Source organism: Camelus dromedarius, chromosome 7 (genome assembly GCF_036321535.1).
Source record: "Camelus dromedarius isolate mCamDro1 chromosome 7, mCamDro1.pat, whole genome shotgun sequence".
Lineage (NCBI taxonomy): Eukaryota > Metazoa > Chordata > Mammalia > Artiodactyla > Camelidae > Camelus > Camelus dromedarius.
The window spans coordinates 52,398,532-52,417,044 of record NC_087442.1 but is presented as its reverse complement, the minus strand read 5'-3'; the positions used below and the strand labels follow the sequence as shown (position 1 = coordinate 52,417,044).

Below are 18,513 nucleotides of genomic sequence, written 5' to 3'. Positions count from 1 at the left end.
AGAAAGAAGGATCCAGCTTAACATAACTCAGCGTTCATTATAATGTAATTAGCATTGCGGTTTGGGCCCCTGCCATAGGTTTTTCTGTGCGCATCATGGGTAAGAGCATGCGCAAAGGAAAGGAACGTGCCTGAGCACTCAAGGGACGTGAGCTGTCCATCAATCACAAGAACACCCCTAAGCCAGGATACAGGACAGGAGAAACACAGGAGCGGCTCCCTTTTCCCTCTCTTGGGTGGGCCCGCCTTCAATGCTCGAAGGTGTACTCTCCTAACTTCTGCTCTACTAATAAAATGTTCTGCTTATATCATGCTTTCAGTCTCCCATTTGAATACTTTCTCTCGAGTAAGACAAGAATTGAGGCCTTTTTTTCCCCTTCTCTTGGTAACATCTTAAAAAGTATAAAGACAATTACGGGTCCGGGGGCCTCAAGTGATTATTCATTTAATACGTAGTTAAGGTCTCACATACACAAAAAGTAATTCGAATTCCTGACAAATACAAAAGTGCTGGAAGGATAATATAAAGAAGTGACTGCAGATACCCTCTGATTACAGCAACTTTGAGTTATTTGAAAGTGAAAATTTATAAGATCAATTGGTCATTAAGTACAGTAACATGATTTGAGTCTAATTAAGCCCAATGAATCTTCCAGTTTGGCTTCATTCATTCATTCACTGAACAAACATTTACAAATTTTAGCACAAGGTAGCTGCTATTAATTATTACTACTACTACTACTACTACTATTATTATTATTATTATTATTATTATTTACTATCCATATTATAATTACTAGATGCCAGGCAACCCTCTAGATCTGAAAAATTCAGCAATGAACTACACTGAGAATTTCTTTCTCACCAAGTACAATCTGTAAGAGGGAAACAGACAATGTAGACATCTGGTTGGATGGTATCAAGTCGTGACAAATTCGTTGAAGAAATAAAAATATGGTAAAAGGAAAATGTAAAGTCTTATGGAAGGAACAAATTTGGCAAATAAAATAAAAGTAAAGTGGCTTATAATGCTAAAATGCTCAATAAATGTTAGCTGAATAAATAACTTAAAAATTGAATGACACAAGAGAAAAAGAGAATTAAGGAATGCATGATTTGGAGGAGAAAAAGATAAACAGGACACAAATCATCCTCAAAACACCCACCCATGAATCTCACAGAGCAAACAGAAAAAACTGCCCCTCAGATTTTCCTGCCCATTCCCCAAAGTTGCCTTTTCATGATTTTTCCCCTTGAAGTCTATCCATGTTTTAACAGGGGAACAAATTTTGTTGAGAACAAACTGGGTAGTATTCCTTAGACTCTATTCCAAAAGATGGCCCTGCCCTCCTCCCGCCATGGACACCATTCACAGAGCTCTCTCTGGAGTGCCCACCAAACATACATACTATGTTGGCGCAGAATGCAGGGCGAGGTGTGGAGGTGTCACAGGACACTTGAACCAATTTTGTATAAGGCCCTAAAGTGAAGTTTCAAATGCAAATCTGAATGAAAAATAATCAGCATTTTCTTTCTTTATCCCAAGGAGTCAGATAAGGTAAACTATCATATCACAATGAAAAATAAATAAATAAACCCGTGCTCTCCAAAAGACAATTTCAATTGTTGGAATTAATTTCTCAGTTGAACAACATCTGCAAGTGGGATTATTCTGCTGCTTCTGTTCAGCTCAAAAGATTTCCTGGCAGATGGTGACATAGCAAGTAAATAAGGCCTATGCACTTCAGAGGCTGGGGAGTGCCTGGGCTCACGAAAAAAAAATATCATCAATAAATAGATTTTAAGTTGTCCCTATGCTTACCACGCTCTGAGATCTCTAGAAGAAAAAAAATCTCATTTATGGTGCAGAAAATAAAGTTTCCTGCCCCTCTCTCACTTCTGCATGATACTAACAAAAGACTTCCAGTGTATTCTTGGGAGAAAATGCTGACCACAAGATATCTCCTTTGTAGACACTAAACATAGTACTTTTTAACTGGCTATTTGGTTCAAGATTTGTAGATGAGTAAAAAGATTTAGTCTATTTTCCATTTCCTAACTACAATACAGAATCAGCTGAATTTAAAACAAACATTTGTGAAACCAATTAGGTTTATTCAAGAAAAAGAAAGCAAAAATAATCAAGTGTATTAGCATTAAGCTTGTCAAATGCAATAAAATACTGTATGTGGAAAAATTCCTGGATTGATGAAAATGTTTTATTTTTTTAAAGTCATAATCATGCTGACAACTGTTTATAAAAGAACATAATCTTAAGGTAAATCAAGATGATATTGCTTTAAGTAAAATAATGATAGAATTACTTTGCCGTAGGATCTGGGTGTGATAAACATCAGTGTCTGGAACCCCTGTCATTCTGCTCACAAATGCAGTTTTTACCACGCATTGCAAATAAACTAAAGTTTGATTTATAACCCTAACATACATAGTAGAAAAAGTTTCCATTTTAAATTTAATATTTTTTAAATGTTAGGATTGCTTGTGTACTACAAAAGCTATTTGATGTTATTTAAGCTGGCAAACTGGAATAAATCAGAGTCCGTCTATAACATAGAGATTTTGATGCCCTTTTGTCCTAAATTTATAACTAGCAAATACAGCAAATTTTATTTATTTCCAGAGCAATTAACCAAAACACTTATTTTTTTAAATACAAAAGACAGGGAAAAAAAAAAAAAGAGTGCTTTGTTGCCGTCTCTTTCTGACTTGCTCTAAAATCACAGAACTTAAATATATTTGAAAAAACAGGTGAGGGGAGTAATCATCATACTAAAGTGATTCGTTTAATACATCATTAATATCCTGTTAGATCTGAACTAAATTTCCTAAGATTTGAACTCCTTTATGATTTTGATGTTGTAGATCTCTCAGAGATTACCAAAAAAATCTACCATTGCTTAAATTTTCAAATAAAAAATTGTTCTTAGGAAACTGTGTTTTAAATTGGTTTACTTCTATAAAAATTTTAATGGAGAGATGTAAAAAATAAAATTATGGTAAAATATATCATTTGGATTACAGAAAATAAACACAAAAGCACATATGTGTATGTTTGTGTATGCGTGTAAGGGGGAAGATAGTAGAAATTAGGTTAACTTCATATAAGATAAAGGAAATCGAATGCTTGTGTTATTATATGATAAAAATAGGTTAGATGGATGGTGCTGAACAGATTTTTTTTTTTTAGTGATATACAATATGCTCTGCTAAATCTTACTTTAAAATAGAAACTACAATTTGCAAGGGAATTATGCCTCATGAAAACAAATCTCCTAAAGCAATCAATTTGAAGGATTTTTCCCCACTACAAATACAAGTGTGATTCTCTTCTCATGAAGTTTCTGCATACCCAATAAGACTTTTGATTATTTTTCTTCTCTTTGTAGCTGTATTTAATTTATGTTTAAAATGCTATTGAGGCACATTCAAAATGTCTTCTATTGAAATGATATTTATTTTCTTTTTGGTCTAGGCATTGTATAATACAGCCATAGTAAGTATAGTACTATACTTAGTATATGCAAATACAGTCATTTGGAAAACAAAAGTTGTCTAGTCAAAAATAGTATAATCAGAGCATGTACATTTGTCTTCTAATACAGAGACTGACACCAAAAGTATAGATTGAATGTTAAGTTAACCATGTCACTTCTCAGAGAAACTTCAGGCTATTTATAAGTAAATGTTATCCATGTTGAATTTTTGCAATTATTTTTCTTAATTGTTCCAGATAGACACTTGAGAAACACAAAAAAACATACTTGACTTTTTGCATCAAATAATATACTCCGAGTAGCACACCCTTTGCCAAGAATGTTTCTTTTTCTTTCAGTGTCTCTAGCACCAAATGATGCATTACAAGAATCTTGTAATTAAGAAGTTATAAGGGAACACGGTGTCCATCGCTATAATTACAGCTCCTATTTATACATGATGTTTCAGTCATATTCTCTTAATTGCTCAGAATAAAAAGTAGACATTTGAAATCAAGATAGGTTACACCTTTTGTTCTTTTAGCAATCAACCATGTCTTAGTAGGAAGGAATTCTTCTAAAGAGTTTCTATTTGGGATCAAATAAAAAGGCAAACATTACTGGGAAAATTGCCATTTGTCAACTGTTCCGTGTCATATCGTGTGGTGATACAATTCTCTAAACAACAAATGTCGGAATGCTGACACGCTACTGTACAAACTAAAACAAGTACAGAATTGAGCATAGATAATCTAAAAATACTGGCAGCAGTGCATTTGTAGATGAATGGCATTTGTGATGACTAAGACCTTCCTACTAAGGCTTTAGCGTACCCTTATTTATTTTCTATAGGGCATCTTTGGTGGGAGAGCAACAGAGAACATATGAGAGTCAAGTCACTTTTAAAGTTAACAATCAGAGAAGATTTTGAATCTTTGCTTAATTAAAAATGGAACAGTACAAGAGGATGACTCACTCCTATCATAAGAGGCTGAAAATGAAAAATTATGCAATATCTTGAAAGTATAGGACGGTGTAAGTAAGACTGATTCAAACATTGCTTCACACAAAAACCTTCAAATAGATCCCAAAGCTCACCTCTTTAATCCGCTGATATCACAGCATTGTGCTTTCTTAAATGCAAAACAAATAAGCCAACAGAACAAAAAGACAGGTAAAGAGAAGGGCACCTATTGCCTCAAACAGTTCCTTATGATGAGAAAACAACTGCTTCCTTTCAAACTGACTGAAAAGTTAAAGGATACAAATTCTCAAATATTCAAATCTTACCTTTAGAGAAACATGAACGTGAATGGTGTCTTCGTCCAATTGTGATTCAACATTCCCTAAGCGTTAAGGTACTAATTTATGCAACAAAGTAGAGGCTCTAACATGTGTTACATTTTATTCGGAATTATAGATGACAATTCCTTTTACTAGGTAGCTTGGAGTGACTAGTTCTTGTCATAATGTTGTCATAGTGATAGTGACATCAATGTACTTCATGGTAATCAGTGCAGCGATTTATCTGAGAAAAATATCAGTGCTGATTCCTGATGCATTTTACATTTTAAAATGCTGACAATTATGCTACTTAATATATTCCAGGTAAATGGGCTGTACTCAGGTAAAGCAGACCCAAACTGTAGACTAATTTGATGGATATAGGTATTTATGAAAAGTAGATTAAAAACACAAGCATCTGAATGGATGATGCAGATATTGGTGAACAAGCCAAGAGATCACGATTAACCGGTTGCTAAGGAAGATCCTGCTCTCAAGCGCCTTTGCCAAATGCAAAGCTTCTCAAGTCATGAGCTCAGTTTAATTATTTCGTTAAATCCTTTTTAATTTTTCTGGACTCCAAGAGCGATATGGTGGTGACAGTCCTGAATTCTGGATTCCATCCCTCAGCATCTTGGCAAAACACTTCCAGTCCTCACCTTTCATGCCAAAGGGCTGTTACTGAAACTTCAGATGCCGTGCTTAACAGTAGTTCAGCTACCTCTTACTCTGATGCTTTGCAGATTGACATCACAATAAGCAATGAGAAGAACATTGACAGAACCTCTCAGAGATGCATTTTTAGGTCACCAGCACATTAACAATGGAAAACTACATAAACAGAAAAGGGTCATAGTTTTTCGTGTACTTAAAATATCTTCTTTTTATAAACTATTTTAAGAATGAACTATGATACAATAATTACACTTTTCACATAAGATGATAGGATTTATTTTTAAAATAATAATTCATAATGAACTGATGAATTCATCAATATTGAATGATGTTGGGATCTCTTGCTAAAATCTGGAGGAAAATTACTCCCTTTTCTAATTGAGGCTACATATCTCTGTAACTGGTTGTGCAGTCTCATTTTGAAACCTTAATGTCCTTCATGAATGTGTAAATACGGCCGTTCATCAATCCTTTATCTAAAAGTAATTAAGTCTAATTCAAATAAAGAGATATCAGAGGCTCTCGGGCAAAGTAGACCCTACCATACCTAAATGACAGAATCATAAAAGTTTATTTTTGTTCTTTTTTTTTCCTACTTTACATTTTCTGATTTGTATAAAATCTATCAATTTGTGGAAGATAAACTATGAAAACCACAACAGGATTACTTTCAGTCAGTTATTTGCTTCATCAATCATTCTCATTGTTTAGACTCTAAAAAGTAACACTGCTTCTGTGTCAGCCTTGTAATTTCACTTCAAAAACAATGACTTAGATACGGTCAAACATCATCCTCTCTCTGCACTGAAAGGACCATCTTTTAGTTGATTAAAAACGATTAGTTTACTCAGGGTTCTAGTTATAAAGATAGGTTTAATAGAGCTGATTTTGATTCAGTATTATCAATCAAGGGTTCTATTTCCATTTAGTCAATCACAAGTCATAGATTTGATATTTGCTGTTTTGAGCATTTACTTTATGCCGCACCATCTTAGACTGGTTTAGTGTGGAGAGACTGGAGGCCAAAAGGAATATTGAATCTATGCTGTCGGTAACATGTTCACATGCTGTATTTACACCTAGAGAAACATATAAATGAATGTATTCATACTGATGAGAAATTATCATAGACCAGAGCTTCTGAAATGCAGGCTATTCTGGCCCCCCCGGGAGACACCTGCTGATATCTGGAGACACTTTTGTTTGTCACAACTGGATCTGAGGGGTGCTACTGGCATGCAGTAGGTAGAGGACATGGCTAAACACTCTGAAATGCATAGAACACACCCTCACAACAAAGACTAACATGGTCTCCCATGCCTCAAATATCAGTAGTGCCAAGGTTTAGAAACACTCATTCACACACACACACACGTACACACGCAGGACATATAAAACTGCAATGAGCTGACGGTCTTGACCACATTCTGTTGCTCTGAAGAGCAGATCAAATAATTTGCATCTTAGCAGATGTAATTTATCAAGGCTTATTCTTAAGCCAGGTGTGTGGTGAGCCATCCCAATTTTCAGACACATGCTCAGGCTAGCTCAAAACCAATACCAGTGCTAGACAGTGTTTCTTAAATGTGGTAAAGTTCTGGTGTACAGCACGATGTCCCAGTCTCTGAGATGAATATATCCTGCCACAAAGCACATATATTTGAGAAAGTAACCATACTTTCACCCAGCAAGACTTGCTAGAAGGTACGCTCCTAAAGGATGCATGATATAGCCTGCTTACATCGTGCACGTGCTCTGTTTGGAGGGCTAACCATATTGTCAGGAGCGTATTTTCAGACCCATCCAGGAAGTCTTCTTGAGGTTGCAGAAGAACATATGCTTGCTTTTTTTGTGTTTTGCATTACTAAACACAGGTTCAGAAAAACATTTACCACCCTAAAGAGTAGAGATCAAATCCAAGATAACACAGTATCTCAGGAAGAAAAAAAGACAAAAAAGGAAAAGAAAAAGAAAGACTAATTTAGAAGGATTAGAGATATCAAGCTTGCACAGAATCTTTTATATCATAATTGGTATATCTGTCTTCATGGTTTAAAAATGTTTTTTCCCCCAACTACATGTTCCCATCACTTTTTCTCCCAGACTGACCTATCTTATTCTTCAGATAACAAACATTCACCTAAAATATCTGATATATTCCATAAATCTATTCTGACAAATAATTCAGAAAGTAATTAAGGGAATTAATAGGCACCTGTATTCTATAAGAGAGCTGCCCAGTAGGATCTTCTGTGATGGAGGAAATGCTCTCCTGCAGTGACCGATACAACTGCAATAAGCAGAAGACCTGGAAATGTGGTTAGTGTAACTCAGAAAACAAATTTTCAATTTTAATTAATTTTAAAGTTATTTTTAATTAATTAAAAAACTTTGAATGTTTTAATTTTATCTAACTTTGACTATTAGCTGGTGTACTGAAGAGTGCAATGACAGAATACCAATGACTCAAAGAAATCGAGATTAGAGGAAACATAAAACTGATTCGAACAGAAGGATAGAAGAAATACTGAGACAAAAAAGGAGAAAGATTATGATGAATTAATGCCTATAAAAGTTTAATCTTCTTTTGACATTTAGGTTCTTCTGACATTTTGCTTACAAGGCTTTATTGAATGCAGAAATGTATTATCTAATTTTTTGGTAACTCAATGTGACTTTTTTTTTTTGCTTTGGGACAATTCTAAGAATTTAGAAACTTCACATTTGGGTGGAACATTCCTGTAACTGCTGTATAGTAAAAGAAAATAAACCACATGTATTATGAGATTTAAAGATTTTTTTGATAGAGGAACAAAACACACTGACACTCAGACAGATGAAAAGGAGAACTCTTGGTTACACAGAGCTCCAGAGGAGAGATGCTGCCAGGCAGAGACACACAAGGATTTCTCTCCCACCACCCCGCTGGGTGACAGCAAGCTATAACCGTCATGGGGAAGGGGCTGCATCTAGCTAGGTTTACAGGGTTCCCTGTGGATTGGCTAATTTAAATGATTTTTCAGGCTCAGGGCACACGGGCTGTCCTTAGTTGTCTGGTTCCTGGCCCTGAAGCAGCTAGGATGGATGTACAGTGGTCCTAAATATGGAAGCCCAATGAGGGAAGTGGTTGGGTTGTGGGCCTAGCTGCTCAGGAAGGGGAACTGACCAGCTTTTAGTGAGCTCCTCAAAACTGGATCAAAACAGCTCAAACACAAAACTGTATTACATCTGACGTCTTGTTGTCCTGACATCAGTTTTGAGCTCAATTATTTGAAGAGTTCCAGTAGCCAAAATAGTAGAGGAGACGTTTAGAGAGTAGGGTATAAGCTCCCCTAATTTACCTAGGAAAACATTTTATTGTGAGAGTCAAAAGGAGGGAAACAAGTAGAAGTTTAAGTAGGTTACTAACCTGTAACCATGTTTCCTGTTAATACGGCAAAAACAGATCTGAAATGTGGAGGTCTCTAACAACATCACGGTGGAGTCATAAAGTGTGTTAAAGAACGCATTTTATATATATATATGTATTTGATAATAATATCTTGGTGTATTCCTTGAGTTACGGTGGCAGGTACAGTTTTGTTGTTGGAGAATATGAACTGACGGCTTAGTAAGGTATACGTAAAGGTTAGCGACATTTGTTTATAACCAAGGGGAAAGGGTGATTGCAGTGGTCAGAGAAACAGGGTGGGAGGTGGTGGTGGCAAGCTGGATGGGGAGGGGAAGTTGGAGAAGGCTCTGGGTGTTGTGGGGAGGTTCAACTGAAGGGTAGACCAATATGAGGCAGTTCCCCACTGGGAGAAGCGATAATTTCCATTACTTTTTAGAATGGCACAGATAACAGTAACCTTTATAAGATTTCCCTTTAGGTATGCAAGTATAGATAAAAAGCAAGAGCATACCACAAGCTAAGTAAACAGCAAGCTCAGGAAACATATTGCAGTCCCTAACAGCAAAGGAAAAAAGCATCAAACGTTTCATGCCCAGCTGTCCAGCATCTCAGGAGAAGCAACCAGTGGGTGCTGCCAGTGTGGTGGGGGAAGGGGCTTACGGCCTGCCCTGTAGACAACTGGCTTCTACCCCAAGCCTTCCCAGTCCACCACTAAAAGGCTAGGGTTTGCACTTGAGAACAATAGCGGCCTCTCTCTGGGACAGTGCAGGGACACCCACTGTCATAAGTATCAGTCCCTTGACATGTTCTGTTGGGGCCCTTACGAAGGCCAAAGCACACGGCTCACGGGCCTCGCGTTACTGAAGTACCTGGATAACCGGTAGGTGTTCTGAAGGGGGTTGCTGGGATAAAATACTGGTTTCTTTACACCAGAGGCCCCCTTTGGATTACATACTGGGCAGCTAGTCTCCAAGGGCGCACCCTGTGACATTCCTGAGAGCTGAGGGAAAGGAAAGCTCCCTGGGGACAGCACGTCACGCAGCAGCAGCAGCAAAGACAGGTGGCTGCTAACCCTGCCTGAGCAATGCCAACGTGAGACGGGGGGGGGGGGCATTTCTCTACCATGGGGGTGGCCCAGCCAGTATGTGCCTGCGCAGGGGTCCCCTGACACACGCAGGCCAACCAGAGCTCTGCCCCAAATCATAACAAAGAAACACACTGTCAGGAAGAGACGGTACCCCTGGAATAAGCCTCTGCCAGACACAGCCGGTGACTAAAAGCACAGCCACTGAACCATCAGGCCTGGAAAGCACAGCTCAAGTGGCCTCAGGCAACAAGACTTACGCCCAAGCTCAAATTCCACCCCAAACAGCTCCCTCTGTGGTCTGCAGCCAATTAGTGAGCCAAGAGCCGTCTCCCAAGAAGCTATCCAAGAGTCAGTGGTGCTGGCCCCAGTGCCAATTGTTTTATAAGACTTTAAGAATCCTTTTGACGGTGGGATGCAAAGCGATGACTCATGCAGATGAGAGGCTGAGTGTCCTGTTACCTACTGCTACCGAGGAGAGACAGCCGCTGGGCAGGGCCACCCCGGGAACTGCACCCAGGAAGGGGGAGACAGCAAAGCAGAGCTGTGGGGGCAGCTATGTAGGGGAGCTTTGGCAGCCAGGGTGGGGCGAATTAGGCTTTGCAGGCTCCCTGAGTGAGGACTGGCTGATCTGAATCATTAGCATAAGGGTTACCCCTGGTCATCTGGTACTTGCAGTGATCAGGGTGATGCTACACGGACCAGAGTGTGAGAGCCCGGAAAGGGAAGCTAACTTTTCAGAGCGACGTGGTGGGCCCTGGCGAAGCGCATACTATGTTCAAGAACCTACAGCAACCAGGTTACAAGGGTATAAGCTGGGCATTGGGTAAATATCCAGATCCCTTCTCAATTTATAGGCATCTAGAGACTTCATTTAAAAAATATATTTAATGATTGAGAATGGCCTATTTTTTTCATTTCTTGGCATATAAACTGCATGTTTAAATTAGGCACTCAATTTTCTTTATTACTTTTTTTTTTATAAACATGAAATATTGATTCATTTGATGAGATTCTCTTCAGAATTTTCTAAAATTCCAATAAAATGTGAGGAAATGATGTCAACTCTTAAAAACCTCCCACATGAGTATTCATTTTGAAGACTTGAGAGACTTACTGAATTTCACAAAGTGCTATATTTATAATAAACCTGCTAACTAGGGAATTCCTACCACAGATTAATTAAGCAGAGTTAGACAAAAAATAAAATATCATAGTTTTCCTATCCTTGGTCAGTTTTTTAATGCTTAAAAAAAATTAACAGAGACATTCCAATAAATGTAATTTTTAGAGTTTACAGCACCCAAATTACTATAGCATACCAATATAACATTAACAAGCTATTACAATGATTTTATGTAGATTTGTACAGTGACTTCAAGTAGGTCTATAAGACTGCTCAACAATCCATCTGTGTTATTCTAGAAACTTCCTCTCTCAGTTTTCCCAATGATTACTTCAACTTTTTTCCCCCTCTTTCTCTATATGACTCTTTCTTTCCTTTTCCATTAGAGGCACTTTTCCCTTTTCCTATCTAAGGTAACACTTCCCATCTGTGTGTTCGGACCCCCTTATACCTTCTCAGGAATATTACCCAACTTCCTCTCCCTGGATATTCAATCTTACCTTCTCAACTAGGTCTTCTCCATCAGATCATTCCTAGGCCTCTAAACCGTATCATCCTTCCTTAGAGCCCTAGCTCTCTGCTACTCCATTTATTTGTTTTGCTGTCTTCATTTTCTCATCTCCTGTGCATTTGCCAACAAACGTCATGCCCACACAGCTTATGTCATTTTGCCAAATTCAGGGGACACTTTTAGAGCTCATTTCACTGATTTCTCGGCAGCACCGAGCAGTGCTGGTAACCTTTACACTTTCTTGATTACCCTCTCACTGTAGCTCCCATGGTACAATACTCTCGTTCCAGTGCCAGGATTAAAAGCACCTGAGCTAAAGCAGCAGCAGTAGGAAGATAAGAAGGAAGAGCTAAAACTCACCCCCAACCCCCAGTAAGCCCGAACGTCCCGAGATAACTGTGTGATTGTCGCAGAGACTACCAGCTGTCCACAGAAATCCTGTCTCCCTTCTTTTGTGGTAACGAGGCATAATATACTTAGTTTTATCACATTTCTGAGCCTCTGTTGTAGGTGGCTGTGAACCACGTGCTGAAATTTCCTCGAAAGGTAGGTGAGAAGCCCGACAACGGTCCTATGAGTCTTCGCACATATCCTGCTCTGTGCTCTTGCCTCTTTCCTGTGGGCGTGTTGAGGATGGCAGAGATGCAGTCAGGTTGGGTCTCTTAATGACTAAGTGAAGCAGAGACACCTCCCTTTCATCACCACACACAAGCATCTCCCTGGGTTGGAAAACTGCCCCATAGATGTCAAACTTGAATGTGCATCAGAAACACCTGGCAAGGTGTTTACCACAGGTTGCCAGCCCTCAAAACCCGAGCTTCTGATTCCATATCTGGAGTGGGACTCAGGAATCTTCTTTCCTAACAGCTCTCATACTATGGGAAGTGCTGCCCTAGACGATTACATAGAAAGAACCAAATGTCTTTTTTACCTTTTTCTTGTTTTTCAGCCATTACATTCTGAGTCTATTGTTAAAGAACTTCAGGCTCCCCCATCTAATTCAGAAATGATTACAAGAACTTGATCAAAATTATCTTATTTTCATGCTGGTATGAGTACCTAATTTGACATAAAATACAACACAGCCTTGTAAGCACATTGAGTGACTTAAAAATGGGTCAAACTCTCTAAGTTCTCTGGTCTGTCATCTTCCTACAGACTGTCCTATTTCTCCTAAAACTGACACCCAGCTTCTAGGCCACAGTATCACCCAAAGATGATCAAATGTGTGAATAATTAAGGCATTAAGGGTTACAGGAAAAGAAATAGGGAGACCAAAGATGGAGTGGAAAAGGCACTTTACAAAGTGACAGAATTTTGGATGCTGAAAATAAGAAATAGAAAAATAAAATTCATTCCAAAATTTATTTTGTATTTGGGGGGGGGGGGGTCTGGGGAAGAATGTATATGCAATTTGGAGCCAGGATAAAAATGACAAATGCTATTCAGAGAGAATGGGTGCACTGGATAGGAGTCAGCAGAAATGGTCACTGATTCAAAATCTGTAACTGATGAGATCAGAGACCTTGGACTACTGAGTTCAACTGGAAGGGAAGTGATCTAGATAATCTCTAAGATCCCAACCAGACTTGACAACCTGACTCTTGCTGAACTGTTTATTTTGTAACAGGGAAAAGAACAGACCTTTATGATCCTGTAATGACATGTATATAGTAGGCTCAAAACATTTTTGATGGACCTCTATGTTTCAATGGCATTTAACTAGAACAGAGAAAGATTTCCATCCTTAAACATGTAACATATTTTACTTTAAATGCCTTGGGTTTTTTTTTTTTCTTTTTTTTGGAGGGGGAATACAACTTAAGGCAGGAAATGGAAAGTTGAGACATGCTGATTCTTAGCAATTCCCAAGTAGTAAGGGACCAAGAAGAGAGCTTTCGTTTTTTAAAGATACTTTCGTATAACAGCTTTACTAATATTTAGTGTTTCAATTTGTCTCTTATTTGGGAGATGCTTTTATTTAATTATCTTCTAAATATCCTTAGGCCACTTAATGACTGAACATAGGGTTTTCGTTTCCCATTATTCTTCTTCATCTATTTCACAGAACCAAGACTGAATCATTTAAAATGACAGCCTCTTTATTGGTTGATATTCAGGACACCTTAAATTTCTTGAGAAACGATTTAAACAAAGTAATGTTCTCCAGCTTCATTCCTTCTCTCCTTAGATTACAGAATCTTAAATCCTAAAGAAACACAAATCTTCTCTTTGTGTTATCAAAGATACTCTAAGTTTGCTCCTGGAAGTAGATCTTATTACTTCTTGTCATCTAATGTCTCTCTCCCACTCGACCGTTGCATGAAAAAAATGGAAAAATTTCCAAGAACAAAATGTGGCAAGTTAGGCAAACCAGAAATTAAAGGAATAAATTGAAAAAGAAACACACACCAAGGAAGTCTAAAGTTAATCTGATTTTGTGAGGCAGGAGGAAGAGAACTGACAGATGACCACTGAAATCAGTGCACTGTACAAGGTATTATAAAAACACATTCAAAGTAACATGGGAAATCTGGTCTCAAGCCCTGGCTGTTCCACTGCACATCCCACGAGGTTAACTGGTTTAATAAGCGAACTAAAATTGATGAAAATGTGTTCTGGAAGTCTCTTTATTTTTAACCAACTATTCCTCTTATCATTCCGTTTTGATCAACCTTCCCTACGCCCTGATGGCACATTATGCAAATCCTGTAACTTCCAAGTCACTGCTATTTCCTTTTCAATCATTATGACTCACCCTCAGTCAACTTTATTCAAAAGTTCAATCTAGTCTAAATCAGAGCTCCAATCTCTGATTCCATTCAGAGTTTCTCTCTTCTCCACAGCTCAAGACTGGCCCATGGCTCAGTCTTTCTGTGACAAAGAGTATTTTTACTTATCTTTCACTTTAGCCTCATCATCCTCCTTCTTTCCCTGCTTCCTCTAGGACTGAGGTGAGAAAGGGGGAACCGGAGGAAGATGTAGGAAAGTCTTTCCTTCCTCATACTGTTGTCGCCTGGCCTTTGTTGTCTTTCATGACGGCATTCCTATGTGGTGGCTCTCTTAGAGTGTACGTGTGGATTTTTTCAGGGGACTAGGGGAGATCTCCATAATGCACAGGATAGCAATGTGGGGGCTAGACTCTGGGGACCCTCTTCTTGGCAGTTTCCCTCTGACAGAGCACATTCAAGAAGACTCAAGCTGGGCTACTCTGTTCTGCATCTGTTGGCCTACGAATCCCTGTCATCTTCAACGAAGGGAGTGCAAGCCACTTCACCCCCTCAGAGCTCTCTGCAGAGGTGGCCTCTTTCAGCCATATACCCACCCAGAGAAGACAACAGGCAATAAACAGGCCTAAGTCATCATGTACACGAATGTTTCCACCCTGGAGGGATTCAACCAAGCAATATCTTGTGTTCTACTCCAAAGGAAGCCGCAAGATGGGACCATGAGGTTCTGTGGGTCCTAAGCCTTCAACCATGGCCTGAGATGCGCTCTACCTTTCTTAAAGGCACTGCCTGTCTCTGTATGCTTTTCTGAGATCACCTTGCCTTGGGAGGGAAAGAGCCTGAGCTCACAGCTCAACAACCCAGATGCAGTACCTCTGTCTGCAAACTCCTCTAGACCTCATTCAGGCCGACTGGGCTGGGCGAGCGTGAGGGTCTTAAGAGCTGTGTTGAGTGGACGGGAAGAAACATGTAAGAAACACGTGGTGCGGCTCCTTCTGTTTTATCAAAGCCACAAGAAAGGCTCAGAGGAGAGGCAAGTCCACTCAAGACAAGGGATTCGATTTGAGGACGACACACCAAACAGAAGCCACGTGGACCACGGTCAACTGCCTCGCTTACCTCCAGAAAAGAGGACTAGGTGCTGTGCATCCACTTGACAGCCTCCCCTCAATAATTATCAGCACAGAATTTTCAGCTAGTTCACCCCACTAATACTGATACTCAATCATTCCAAGCTGAAAGCACGGGGCTTTGGAATAATCTCAGATCCCAGTAAGCATTATTACCGCTGCGCCATCATGTGTGGAATTACCTGGCTGGAAGCGTTAGGCTTGTTTTGCAGAGAAGGAGGCAGAGCATTTTGGGATTGAAGAGTGCTGCTGGGTGTCTAATTAATAAAGGGCTCCGACCCTCTGGAGCAGGTGGTCTCTGACACTAAGAACCGGACTGGATGCCGAGCTCGTGAAAACCTATCATGAAGAAATATTTCACCATCAAAAACCTCAGCAGAACAAAAACTTGCCCTCCAATCTTTAAGTCCTTATAAGAATTACTTATAACTGCGTGACACTCTAAAATATGAGAGCAATTTCCGCCCATAGTTACAAGCTTTGGGGTGTTGTCTCAGTGTGTAGGACACAACTTTCTGTCATCTAGATGTGATGATACTCACCAAGTTACCTCCACCTAACCTGAGTTCCCCAGCCGGGCTGCCGTATGAATTTTCTGTAAGTGCTTTAACAAACTTGATGGCTTAAAACAAAGCAAATTGTTCCTCTTAACAGTTTTAGAGGCCAGAAGACTCACATTCGTTTCACTGGGCTAAAGTCAAGCTTACCCCTTCTAAAGGCCCCAGGGCATTATCCATTTCTTTGCCTTTTCTAGCTGCTAGAGGCTACCTGCATTCACTGGCTCATACTGGCTTCCTCACATCCCCTCAGCCTCTTGTTTCCAAAGTAACACGTGCTTCCTCTCTGATCACCTGCCTTCTTCTTGTAAGACCCCTGTGATTACAGTGGCCCACCTGGATGACCCAACACAGTCTCTTCATCTCAAGATTCTTAGTTAAATCACATCTATAGAGTCTCTTTGTTATCAGGTGTCATTTATAAGTTCTGGGGATTAGCATGTGGATATTTTAGAGGCCAGCATTCAGCCTACGACAGCTGCTTCAAGGATTAAATCAGGTAAGATACAAAAGACCCTACCACGATGTCTGGCACACGGTAACACTCAGCACATGTTCATTTTCTTCCTTCTACTAGGTTGTATGATTTTGGTTAAGACACTTGATCACTAAAGAGCCCTTGTAGCCTCATCTGTAAAACTAGGTATGTTTTTAACACTCCCTCTAGAAACATAATGGTGAGTAGGACTGACTTAATGTCTGCCATCCTTCAGTTTTTATGTTCATATTCTATTCAAGGGAGTAGACAATAAAATCATTTTATATATCAATATTATGATACATATGACATATATTGACATATGCGGTTATACATTCATGGTATTAATTAGTGCCATACAAGAATTTAGTCAGGGAAGGAGAGAGAGAATGATGGGGGAGGGCGGGAGCATGCCTTGTCCACTCTCTCCATTTATTTAGCACCTGTCAAATGTCACCTCCATGGAAAGGATTGGATTGACCACATGAGCTCAAAGAGTATTCCTACACCCCCTGCCCATCATCCTCTCTCTTTTCCCCTGAACCAAACTTCATGGCACTAATTATGGACTCAAATTATATACACTTGTTTTATTTACTCTATCGTCTGCTCCCTCTAGTACAAATGTAAGCTTCAGAACAATGGGGGTTAATTTGGTCTTGTTCATTATTACATTTCTAGAAGAGTCTGACAAGGGTAGCAGCTCAATTAATGTTTACTGAGTGAGTTAAGGGGCTGTACAAATCTCTTTAAATACTAATACTAAAGTTCTATTTAATTCTCTTAAGAAACGGTGCTAGACATGCAATTGTTTCATATTTAACTGGTAGGATAAACAAGTAACATATTAAGTACATGTATCATCTGCCCAAAGATCGTAGTAAAAATGGTAAATTGTGTGACTATTTATCAGAAACTTATATTTTTCCCTTTACAACATTTATGCCAGAGGATAAATGAACTGAAAGAGATTCCAGTCCAAAAAGAAAAAAAAGTGAAATGATCTGTGTATATCATTTATTTTAAAGACCACATATATATAATTTACCGATACTTGAAAAAAGTTGTTCACGATGTTTCTCTCATAATCTTTTTCTGAAAATTGAGCAACTATAGAATGTATGCAGGAGAGAGGTTATTTTACCATAAATGAGGTAGGAAGCACACAGCTTTACAAACGTGGACGTAGACCTCTTAGAATTATGAAAATATGGAAGTATTTCAATTCTAGTTAGACTGAAAATCATAATCTATGGCATTTTTACATTCAATTAATAGAGACAATTCACAAAAACCCAGATTTCTTAAAACGAAAGCAATGAAAACCTTTAACTAAAACAAAAGTACTTTAGTTGTGATTCACTTCCAACTACACAGCTTATACAATTAACAATTTAACCTGGTGACGTGTTTACAAACCGGCAACTCTTTCCCATTTTTTAAGATGTCTGTCATTTAAACTGGGGTTCTTGCTAATGAACTGCAGATTTAAAATAAAAGCACAAGGTAATTACCTGTTATTTCAATTAGTCACCACATATATATATGTGTATGCATATTTGGAAATATCTTTAAGTAAAAAATATTCAAGAGAAAAAGAAGTTGATTGTTAAAAAATCTCATTCAAGAATCCAATTTCTTTTCCCAGTTGACTGGTAAAGGTTATCTAAATAAATTAAAACATCTGATCTCCAAAAATTACAAGCAAAGTTGACATACTGTTTAAATACATACTGCTGTCTCAGACATTCCAACTATTTCTAACTGTCTGTGTTATAGGTCAGTTTGGTTATTTTCAGAGTTGGTAAATATGAGCAGTCTAAATTGTTTGCAAGCTACATTTTTTCCATGATAAGGTCCAATATTATATTTTCAGCAAAAAAACATTAGAGGCTTCAGGATGGGTGACCTTCCGTGAGTAGGGCCTTTCAAGCATCCCTAGGTCCCGGGGTTGATGTGTTCAGGGTGTGAGCAGATTCTGCTCGAGCCGGGAAAGGTCCTGCCAGGGTGGAGGCTGCGGTGAGCGGAGGCCTCACCTAATTTCTCCTACGGCAA

At 38.8% G+C, this 18,513-nt stretch overlaps 1 protein-coding gene and 1 long non-coding RNA gene across 3 annotated transcripts in view; both read right to left on the bottom strand.

The window, feature by feature from the left end:
• DGKB (diacylglycerol kinase beta) overlaps nucleotides 1-4,921 on the bottom strand; it is a 637,574-nt gene extending 632,653 nt beyond the window's left edge. Inside the window, exon 1 of the mRNA XM_064487528.1 lies at nucleotides 4,784-4,921. The gene's annotated coding sequence lies outside the window, so the exon portion shown is untranslated. The remainder of the gene's footprint in view (nucleotides 1-4,783) is intronic.
• A 10,693-nt stretch (nucleotides 4,922-15,614) lies between these two features.
• LOC135321751 (uncharacterized) overlaps nucleotides 15,615-18,513 on the bottom strand; it is a 116,022-nt gene continuing 113,123 nt past the window's right edge. For both annotated transcript variants that reach the window (XR_010381790.1, XR_010381789.1), the window contains one exon: nucleotides 15,615-15,762. This is a non-coding gene — a long non-coding RNA (uncharacterized LOC135321751). The remainder of the gene's footprint in view (nucleotides 15,763-18,513) is intronic.